The sequence below is a fragment of the Mya arenaria genome, chromosome 4 (assembly GCF_026914265.1).
Source record: "Mya arenaria isolate MELC-2E11 chromosome 4, ASM2691426v1".
NCBI classification, from domain to species: Eukaryota; Metazoa; Mollusca; class Bivalvia; order Myida; family Myidae; genus Mya; species Mya arenaria.
The window spans coordinates 78,558,258-78,568,328 of NC_069125.1; positions in this window are offsets into that span (position 1 = coordinate 78,558,258).

The following is a 10,071-nucleotide window of genomic DNA, read 5'->3' on the forward strand; positions in this document are numbered from 1 at the left end:
CTGCACTGGAATATTATCTTTGTTTGTCTACTTATCTAAGTTAATAATAATAATAATTGAAAATAGTTAAAATTACTAATAATGAAAGTATTGTTTACTATTTAATCTCAAACAACAAAGATGAATTATTCTCATTTGAAAGGATTATCGTAATTATTATCGTAATTAAGGTTTTTCACATGGATCTCGAGTTTTCATTTGTCTCATTGTATTGTTAACCTACTGTTGCGTGCAGACGTCCGACCTTGGTTCCCGGCTGTTTGATAGTTACGACATCCTGGGCCTGGGCAAGTACGGCACGTACGACATCACGCTCCATTCGTACACCGCGGCGGGAAATGGCACCGACCTCACCGTCTCCTGCACCACCGACGAGGACGGTAAGGCGCACTGCATTCTCCTCCGCTCATGGGCAGTGTGGTTACAGCAGAGCATAATTAAATTATACAAGAAAGACCATTGATGCAAATCATCAAAGGGCGCCGTTTAATAGTTTATGCATTTGTTATATGTTGAAAAACAAGGAATGTCAAGGCCAACAAGCATATTATGGTGCATCGAACCGCATCCATGAAATTCTCAAAATATTTGTAGTATTCTGCTTAACAACATAGGCTAAAGCATTGAAATTGAAGAGTTTTAAGTTGAAGATTTCATTAGGGGTGTGGTACATTAATTAACATGACAGAATTAGGGTGCTTGTGCACTGCACTTTTTGTCATTGCCACCTATCCATATGCCAAGTTTGATTTCAATACCATAAGTAGTTTTAGAGTAATGCTCTGGGCAAGAAAAAGCGGAAAAGGGCAATAATCCTGTATTTAGCTGAAATACAACTAAAGTTATTGTGCACTGCACTTCCTCTCGTTGTGCTTTACCATTGAATGATGTTTAATGAAATTCCAAACAGTAGTTTTCTAGTTTTTTTTCGGACAGGAAATGGTACAAAGGGAATAACTCTGCAATTCGCTGAAATAGTTATTGTTCTTGTACACTACAGTTCAAATCATTTCGGGGGGGGGGGGGGGGGGGGGCACGTCATCATGTAGGAATGACAACTTGAGGGAAAGAATAAGTTGCAAACATAAATAGAACATAATTATTGAACTGTTATATAAATAGTGAACATTGTTGACTAGATGAAATGCATTTAAAACATAACATGCCTTGTTTTTAGCTGTTTATTATACTAAAATGTATGAAATTGGACCAATGGCATAAAATATCTGGTCAATGGAATTGTGATGTTAACTGGTAAAGAAGAGTTGAAAAAGGATGTTTTCAGTTGATAATGATACTAACACAAAAATAGCATGTGCCTTATTGGACAATGGCACAATTTTCAAATATGATGAAAAGAATGCATACAAACTGAATATGTATCAGACTTTTTATGAAAGAAATAATACTGTTTCTATTTTTCACATAGGTTTTAAAATACAACAATGCACATAAGCATAAATAGGCCAAATATGCACAGAATAATAGTGGACAATGTATGAAAGTGAAACTGAACATTAATAATAATTTCTTTGTGCATTAAATGAATATATACCAGAATAGAAATACTAAATACTAATAACATGAAGAACATTAATATCTTCATAACAAATCAGAGTATATGTAAACAATAATCATTTATATAATTAGTATTAAATGTGTCTAGTTTAAAGTGTGTTTATATTTGCATTAAATCAATATATACCAGAAAAGCAATTATAAAAATCCTTAAATGTATAATAAACTGGAGACAGCAAAGAATAACACCCATTTATGAATATCTCCAAAACAAATCAGAGGTCACTTTAACAATAAGCATTCATATAATGCGTATCACATGTGTCTAGTTTTTGTTTAGTGTCTGTTCATTTTCTTTAAATGAGCATCTTTAAAGTGGTCTTAATGAAAATCAATACATACAATTGTATAACACACATCAAATTTACTGATAAACCAATAACTACTTACTAAATAATGCATTTACTGAAAATTTTGTTGACTGATAACAAGCTTGTAACCCTGTTTATTATAGCAGAAAGCATGACAAATATTAAATGATTGGTGATTGCTACAAGATTTACTGTGGTCTACTATAGTATCACAAGGCAGAAATACCATGTTTTATGTTTATTCTTATTCGCAAATTGAACTCAAGATCCTTCATGAGAAACATTGTTGTCGACATCTATCAACCCTTTTTGAAAAATCAAAACAATAATATTAATTGTTAATTAATTGTCTTATTTGGGAGTAAGAGTGCATCTTTAAAAGACGATTTTGTTTAAGAAATAGAAGCAGTTATTGTACATAATACAAAACAACAACAAAATTGACAAAGCTCAATATAACAGGAAATTTATATGAAAACAAAATTCCTTAAAGGCCATAATTGTTTAAACTGAATTAATGAAAGTGTAAGATTTATTAAATTCCCGCGAAAACATCTTATCACATGACTTACCCGACCAATCATTTTGTGCGCACTGTGTAGTGTTCTAAAAATAAAACAACTCGGGGGGCAATCGTAATGAAAATTTACTAATGTCACCTTCAACACAATACCAAATAAAGTTAGGTGAACATTTAATTCCGACCTCGATTGGAACTGTCTTTAATTGAATTGAAGACTTATTTGAAGAGTTCTTCAAGTATTTGAGTTTATGCATATTTGGCTTTCCATAAATGTAAGGGTAGTATTGTTTTTTATAACCCCAAAAGGTGAATATTTTAGCAGAAAGTAGCTTGCAACGATTGTAATGAATTCAATTATATCTTGCTTCTTTTGTTGCTTATTGGTTCAGTTCCGAACGGGGCTCCTCTGTACATGGAGTGTGCGGGGACGTCTACCAGCGCCATCACGTGCACCTGGGAAAACATTAGCCTCTCATACTGGAACGGAATCGCCCAGGGTTAGAATTCCAACACACATTTCCAAATTGTATTATTGCATTTAAAGTTCCAGAGGCGTACATATGCAAATGAAGATTTTTTCGATCCGTTTCAACCAATGTTCTATATTATTTTATTTAAAAAAAAAGAGTTCGTAAAACAAACGGTCACATAACCATGCCGCTCGTGTTTCAACTTAACAAAAGTATCGTGGTGCGACCCTGTGTCTGTCCTAGGTTGGCAGCTGCAGTACCTGATAACGAACCGTTCCCTGTTGTATGAAATGACGCTAGGCCCGGGGGAGCAGAGTGCCGACATCACGGGACTCGAGTTCGACACCACATACGCCTTCCTACTCAACCCCTTCACCTCCGTCGGCAACGGCGAGATGTACACAACAACCCTCGGAGCCACGCTTGGCTGTAAGTAACTGTGCATAGCGATGCTTAATCTATTCTTATGTGATATCGTACGGTCTGGTCGTGAATTAAAGTATGGACTTAGTTTAAAGTATTGAATTAACAGAAGTTTAAACAAAACCGAAATCAAAGTGATTATTAATTATTTAACATTTTCAGCGTTTGTTTGTTAATATTAACGACTTTAATCCCCGTTCAAATTTGTTTCAGTTGAAGAGACAACCGATGGTAAGCGATATTTATAATTAGTTAGTAAACATTTTAATAAAATGAATTACAGGCACTAAAATTAATCAAACTTAAAAAGTCTTGGTTTCATATGCAAATTCTGCATTTACAATCAAGCACTATTGTGACCTTATATCAGCGTTCCTTTCTAACACGAAGTTTGGATTTTTTTCCGTTTCATATAGCCTCTGCCAGTTTACATTTTAATCGTTAGTATTACAAAAACTGTGGCGATAAATTAGGGTAGCAATTATGAACTTTGTTATTACAATATAAACTGTCATTTGAGGGACTGCCGAATGAAAATCGGCCAATTTACGATCAAATAATGGCATTTTGCTTATTTGATAAATTAAAACGTGGTAATGTCCCTTTTAGGCAATTGGCGCATTAGAAAGACAAAACAAATTTACTTTTTTCGTTATGTAGATGTAATCTCTCTTGAGTCGTACATACATGCTATATAAAACAATATTTATTTAGTAAATTTCGTTTTATTTACCATAAGAGCCTGTACATTGCCAGCATGCTGTTACATTTAAGTTACATTTATCACCTCATATCCTACAGTGCCACCCACAACGGACTAGTTAAAAAGCCACGCTCTCAGCGTATTAGTTATACAGTGTCGCAGTTCTCCCTATACGAACCTGTTCCGGGCTATATTATGTACATTTTCCAGCATACATATCTTCATCTACAACTGTAACGAGGCTGTTCCTCGCTATACCATGTACAATTTCTAGCATAAAACTCCGCCCACCACCTACAACTGTTACGTGGCTGTTCCTCGCTATACCATGTACAATTCTAGCATAAAACTCCGCCCTCCACTTACTATTGTAACGAGGCTGTTCCTCGCTATACCATGTACAATTCCTAGCATACAGCTCCGCCCTCCACTTACTACAGTAACTGTAACGTGGCTGCGCCGGGCTATACCATGTACAATTCCAAGCATACAGCTCCGCCCACCACCTACTACTGTTACGTGGCTGCTCCGGGCTATACCATGTACAATTTCTAGCATAAAACTCCGCCTTCCACTTACTACTGTAACGAGGCTGTTCCTCGCTATACCAAGTACAAGCATACAGCTCCGCCCTCCACTTACTACAGTAACTGTAACGTGGCTGCTCCGGGCTATACCATGTACAATTCCAAGCATACAGCTCCGCCCACCACCTACTACTGTTACGTGGCTGTTCCTCGCTATACCATGTACAATTCCTAGCATACAGCTCCGCCCTCCACTTACTACAGTAACTGTAACGTGGCTGCTCCGGACTATACCATGTACAATTCCAAGCATACAGCTCCGCCCTCCACCTACTACAGTAACTGTAACGTGGCTGCACCGGGCTATACCATGTACAATTCCAAGCATACAGCTCCGCCCTCCACTTACTACAGTAACTGTAACGTGGCTGCTCCGGGCTATTTAATGTACAATTCCAAGCATACAGCTCCGCCCTCCACTTACTACAGTAACTGTAACGTGGCTGCTCCGGGCTATTCCATGTACAATTTCAAGCATACAGCTCCGCCCTCCACTTACTACAGTAACTGTAACGTGGCTGCTCCGGGCTATTCCATGTATAATTCCTAGCATAAAGCTCCGCCCTCCACTTATCACTGTTACGTGGCTGCTCCTCGCTATACCATGTACAATTCCAAGCATACAGCTCCGCCATCCACTTACTACAGTAACTGTAACGTGGCTGCTCCGGGCTATTCCATGTACATTTCCTAGCATAAAGCTCCGCCCTCCACCTACTTCTGTTACGTAGCTGCTCCGGGCTATACCATGTACAATTCCAAGCATACAGCTCCACCCTCCACTTACTACAGTAACTGTAACGTGGCTGCTCCGGGCTATTCCATGTATAATTCCTAGCATAAAGCTCCGCCCTCCACCTATCACTGTAACGTGGCTGCTCCGGGCTATTCCATGTACGATTTCTAGCATACATACTGTTACGAGGCTGTTTCAGGCAGAACCATGTATAATTCCTAGCATGTAGCTCCACCAACTATTGTTACGAGATTGTTTCAGGCTATATTATGTACAATTCCTAGCATATAGCTTCGCCCACCACAAATACGACCGTTCTACGCTATACCATGTTCACTTCCTAGCAAACAGCTCCACCTGCACATTCATACTGTTCCATGGCTGTTTCTCGCTATACCATGTACAATTCCAGGCATAAAGCTCCGCCCTCCACCTACTACTGTTACGTGGCTGCTCCGAGCTATACCATGTACAATTCCTTGCATACAGCTTCATCCTCCACCTACTACTGTTACGTGACTGCTCCGGGATATTCCATGTACAATTCCTTGCATACAGCTCCGCCCACAACGTAATACTCCTGAAAGGCTGCTGAAAGCTTTATCGTGTCCATTATCAAGCATGCAGCTCCGCTCACCCCCTATTTCTGTTACGAGGCTGTTTCGGGCTATACTATGTACATACATTTGATCTCATACAGCCCCGCCCACCACCTACTACTGTTATGAAGCCGTGCCTGGCTATATCGAGTTTAACTGGGACGAGATGCCGTGCACCATCTACAGCGGCACAATCGGCGGCCTGCTCGTCGTCATCGTCATTTTCATCAGCATATTTTGCTGCCAGGCCTGTTGCCAGAAGGCACAACAACGGGGCATGGGAAATATCGAACTAAACATCAAGTATGTGTTTTGGTGAATAGACAAACGTCGGGAATATTTCAAGTTCCATTTAAACACTTGTCGTTCTAGTCTTTAGCATTGGTTTACCTTCTAATGAAAAAAAACTTACTTTCAGGTCTGTGTTTCATCGTTAAAGAATTCATGATAAATAATTCAAAATGCTTTAACCTCAGTCGTGTTGCGCACCTCGACAGGACATATGTCAATACGATTTATTAATTGTTTATTAAAGCAACGAGATAGAACAGGCAAGACGACGGAAGCGAGTGCCTCGGCGTGGCGACGATGACAATGTTGATGACGAGGAGGACGAGCCAGACGAGGCAAATGAGACCGAAGAATCAGACGGTAGTGACGGTGACGACGATGATGACAATGACGAGCCTAACAACAATTCTGAAAAGAGACATCCGCCTCCTGACCAAGATGATGATGACACTGAGCCTCGGTCACCTTTTAGTGATAACGGTATTACTTGTGCTGCTGCGAAAACGCACCGGAACTGAACTGAAATATCACAGAGAAAAGAAAGCTAAATAAAATAAAACGTTTTTTTTCTTTGCCAAATGTGAACAGTGTGCAGTTGTATTGTATTAGTGAGAGCAAGCCAAACAATTGGAAGTTTCCTTATATTTTGTTGTTCTAACAAACACACTAGATGTCACATATACGCGTGTCTACTGCAGGTATGGGTCGAGAGGAAAGCAGTATGAGTCGTGGTGGTGCCCTCAGCGCCCGGAACATACACCTGGAGGACGATGTGGAGGGAGAGGGCCAGGAAGCGGACAGCGACTATGACTCGCAGTACGACACCCAGGACGAACTGGACGACATTCCAGGAGCTGGGCCGCCGGCAACTACAATGTCCGCTACAGGAAAGAGGGCGAAACCAGGTACACAACAACTTGCAGAACGACAAAAGACAAACAGAACTACAAAAGCTAGAGCAAATAAGCTAGGGCAAGCAAGTAAGAAAACCTCAACATCATTTCAAGGACTAACAACCAATGGTGGTTCAACTGTCGTCGTGACAACAGCAGCTGTTCACGACACAAACTCACGAATGTCAAAAAGCGCGGATATTCTGAACGAGGAGTACGAAGAAAATCCATGGGAAAACGATAGTCAAAAAACAGCTAAACGCCCAACAACTCTCAGAGTCAACCATACTCATTCACAAGGAGATAAAATGAACAGATTACTGACACCAAATGAAGACATAAGACCAAGCAGTCGCGGATCAGTAAAATCCATGATCGTTAAGAGTAATAAAAATGCCAATGTCGCAGTATGGGACAACGAAGATGATATCAATCATGCCTGTCCAACACACAAAACTACCAATCATTTGCAAGAACCGGTTAAAAACAACTTCAAAGCGTCTGCTAGTATTTGGGATGAGGACGAAATAACAGGGTCAAGGTCAAAAACCATGAATATAAAGCCAAGAATGGACAAATTAATAGTAAGAGGCAACATCCCCGACGGAGATGCCATTGAAATGTCAGTTTCGGAAGATAAATTTAGTGATTTAGATGATAACATGAACAAATCCAGCAGTAATAGCGTGAATACAAATCGTAAAAAGAAAGATCTCGGAAATCCAGCACAAAACAGACTAACAAATGTATCAAATAATGGTCTACCAGAGCCTCAGGCAAACGAAACTGGCATGGTTTACTCTGATTGGGATGATCACGAGGAAAAGAATGAAAAGGACATGGATACGAATTTCGAAAACGAATCGCACAAATGTACGACACATAATTTAATAGGAAACCATGGTTTGTTCGGAAAGTCACATCAAACAGTTTCTGACTGTGATAATGACATGCCAACATTAGAAGGAAACAAAATACTACCAAGCTTTGAACGTGGAAAATCGGCAAAAATCTCAAACAGCGTCCAAAAGAGCAATCACGCATGGATTCCAAACAAGAATGAGAAGCCTAAAGGAACACAAACACCAGTGAGACAACTTTGTTTAGGAGACAATGTTGTTACGTATGCGGCAAATAAGGCTGACCTCACAACTGGTACTAAGTCTTTGCCTAAGGTTCAGAGTGAGCCTGTTCTCAACTCGAAAGCTCGAGTTATCAAGCCAGTAAAAGTAGATCCTGGTAAAAATAGCCCCCTATCTGTGCAAGATGAGGAAAGCCATAGACATATTCACACTACTTTGAGACAGAAAACTGTCGATCCGAATAACTCAACTGCTGAGGTGCAGGAGCTAGCAATTGGATCTTCAGTGAACCGACCATTAAGTGAGAGAAGCAGTGTCAATATGAAATCCAGTACCGGTAAAGCAAACGATGAAGCCGCAGTCATGACATCTAATGCATGGTCACCTGTCAATACTGGTAACAAATCGCGAACAAATGGCCGAAAGACGCCGGTAAAGCAAGTTCAAGTGCGAAGGGAAATTATCCCCATGGAAGCTGAACCAGTGTTTGAAACGAACAGGTTGGCCAAAAGGTTTCCTTTTCTGGGGAAGCCAGAGGGTGATGTTCCTAACACTAAGAAACACGCGGACACCAAAGAAGCTTCGACAGTGTCAACTTCTATCACTGCTTTTCAGAGATCGCCTAAGTCGATAACATCCGACAAAGTGGAAAACACAAAAGACGGCCCGCAAATATTTTATGGGTTCGGGATTGGACGATGGAGGAAATACGCGTCGGTTTGGCTGAACAAGCTTAAAGCAAAATGGAACCCAATAAGGACAGCTGACTCAGATTGGAAATAATTCACGACACTAGTATTGTATGTGGGTTAGAATCCCCTGACCAATATACAGTATTATGTCTCACGATGTATGTTTCATGGGGAATGCTGACTGTAAAAGGGCTTGATGTAAGGCCAGTATTTTGCGTTTTATAGTATATATTGTCATGACTATGTTGTACTTTTTATATTAATAACTATTCATAATGTTTCTGTTTGTTCACCAACACAATGTTATTTTTAGTCGGTAGGTATGAACGACCTAGGGGTCTAAGCAGGGCTGAGGCAATCATGATTTCAATGTGAACAGCTAAACATTACTTAAATTAATCGTTATCTTCTGTGTTAACCGTAATATTAAATTTTACTAACTATAATATTGATGGAAGACATAACATTTGTAAAAATGTTAATTAATTTCGTTTTGAATGACAACGAATGTGTTATTTTATTTACATCATAAACAGCTCTAAATTCATCAGCATGAACATAATTATACATCGCTACGTAGCGGGCACATTTTACAATACATACGACTGTTTGCTCATGTACTCGGCCTTTGAAAGTTTTGAGGAATCGTGCCGTTAATTGTGCCAAAGGAATGTTAAGGCTCTATACAGATCAAACTGTCACAGGAGTAACGAATACCCCCGAATGTCACCTGGACACAGGAATAGCAAACTATATATTTGAAAGGAGGCCACAACTCCGACGTTTTTATACACAACATTTCCTCTCATCATGATTAACCATTGTGTTGTTGGATTAGAATCCATTTAAAGTATTTAAGAAGTTACGCTGCTGTACACTGCGCTTTACCATTGAATGAAGCTAAAGTAGAGTTATGGTTCTTATGTACTGCACTACATCTCATTGTGCTTTACCATCGTTTGAAGTATTATTGAATTCCATCCAGTAGTTTCCAAGAGTTATGCTCCTGACAAGGAAAAGTAATATAAGGCAATAACTCTGTTATTAGCTAAAATAGAGTTATGGTTCTTAACCATCGTATAAAGTTTAATTAAATTCCATCCATTAGTTTTCAAGTTATGCTCCGGATAAGAAAAAGTAACAAAGTGCAAAAACTCTGTAATTAGCTGAGAGTTATGGTTCT